Source organism: Elaeis guineensis, chromosome 10, assembly GCF_000442705.2.
Source record: "Elaeis guineensis isolate ETL-2024a chromosome 10, EG11, whole genome shotgun sequence".
Classification (NCBI taxonomy): domain Eukaryota; kingdom Viridiplantae; phylum Streptophyta; class Magnoliopsida; order Arecales; family Arecaceae; genus Elaeis; species Elaeis guineensis.
In genome coordinates, this window is record NC_026002.2 from 37,884,185 (window position 1) to 37,886,447 (window position 2,263).

Consider the following 2,263-nt stretch of genomic DNA (forward strand, 5'->3'; position numbering starts at 1 on the left):
GGTGTACATGATGCCCAATTTCAATCTCATGAAAACTAGCTAAAATATTAATTGGGAAAATAAGATCATTATTCCTATGTTTTAGTCTATTAGGAACAAATGTTTCCATCATAGCCTACTATTAGATAATATGAAATTTGAATAGTTAAAAAAAAAATTATATCAAAAATTAAAAAAAAATTAGACACAGTTGAGATGTTGTCATTTTCCATTCCGATGATCCAAACTGGGCACGCGACAAACGACTGCACATTCTTAAAATTTAAACCCTTCGAACATGCAAGACATGCCTTTCACCAAAACATAAAGATTTTAATTCAACTCGGGTAGTGGTAAAAATAATTTCTCTAATATATTTATTTAATAAAAAATAAAATCTCCATAACTAATAACAAATCAAATAAAAAATTCAATAAAATTTAAAATAATATTTTTAAAATAAAACTATTTGAATCCAGTTAATAAATAACTATCTAAGTCCTAAGCTCCTTATTGATCGGCCTCCAACCCTGTAGGATCTTATAGATTTAAAAAAAATAAAAAAAAAAAAGAGTGAGCATTACGGGTTCAATAAGTTACCAATATCTCTGAGGGATCAAGCATAATAAAAAAAAATTCTAAATATATAATAATAGATGTATAAATAAATATAATTTAAATTTTCAAGACATGCCATATCTAACAATAAGCTTTAAAAAAAATTTCTCTCAGTCTTTGTTGACTACGGCCACGATCAGTCCATGACAAATCTAAGAAAGACTAGTAGCTAAATACAGAACACTCAATCCATCGATGTGTACCAGTGATCAACATCACTGACTAGGTCCAAGAGAGAACTAGCTCTAATTAACATGATCATGATTTGTCCCATGACAAGACAAAGAGATGAGTCCTAAAGTAGGAAACACGCGATGCATCAGTGTGTACCAGCCATCGGTCCTGATTTGCTAGGCCCAAAAGAACTAACTCTGCCAGCAATCAGCCATGACTAGTTAGGCCTAGGAGAAATATGTTTCTAAGGTGTGGCTAACAATCAGTCCCATTGATTAAATCCAGATCATAGTTTAATTAAAAAAATTTTCTCATAATTTTACTACAATCAATTTTTCATAAATAATGATACTTAGTTTTATAACAGTATCAACTCAATTTTCATATCATCTAAAAAGATAATAAAATAATTTTTATTCAAGAATTCATGCATCGATGAATATATATAATTTCTTTTTCAGAGATCATGCAATGTTAATATAAGAAAATCATTTCTTTCCAAAAATTTATATCGTGCAAAAGTGACATCATGCTTGATCTAACTTTTCTAAATTACTTTCATAAACAAATACATAATTTCAAACTTCAATAATTTTTGAATATTTTATATACAAAATTTAATTTTTTAAATACATAAATATATATATAAAAAATAAACTTAGAGATAACAGAAAACTTACTGTTGATCAGATTTAAAATTTTATAATCTTCTTAGTTTGATCTCTAGATCTGATATTCTTCCAACAAAGAAGGCTCTAGTACAAACAGATTACAAGTTTAATTAGTCTTTAATTCAAAAAAATTAAGACGAATAAGAAGAGACTCTCAATCTGGTCTGAGTCTGGATCAACAATTGGGTCAATTGCCATATCAGATCTACACGATCTGGGTTAATCTAGACTTAATCAGATTGGATTTAATCAATAGGTTGGATTCAAAATAACAGGATTGGGTCAAATTACTAGGCTAGGTTCACCAAATAGGATTAGGTCCTTACTCTCTCTCTCTCTCTCTCTCTTTGTTTCTTTCTTTCCTTTCTTAGCCGAACCCAAAACCTCTCGAGTTTTAGGGTGATCACAGGATGGGTCGACTGCCAAGCAGTCGCATCAGCCAATGACGACGGCACGATGGTGCCCAAGGGTGAATCCAGCCGACAGCGATCGGGTATCCAAGAAGAAAGAGAAAAAAGGGCACTACCCTTAAAGCCATGACAACAACCCATGGATCGAGAGAAAAAGGAAGAGAAGGGATCTTACCGAAGACGGCGGCAGCAGTAGTATCTTGCTCAAAACTCCTTCGGAACATGTATGATTGATTTTAGGGAGGAGGGTTAGGGTTCTAAAGGAGGTGGCAGTGCTCGGCACACTCACGCGATGGCCACCGGAGATAGGGAAGAAGAAGGAGAAGGATGATGGGGATTTTGTTAAGGGTGTCGATCGAGAGGTGAGGGCTTAGATAGAAGTGGGATTTGAGAAGATAGGGTCGATCTTCC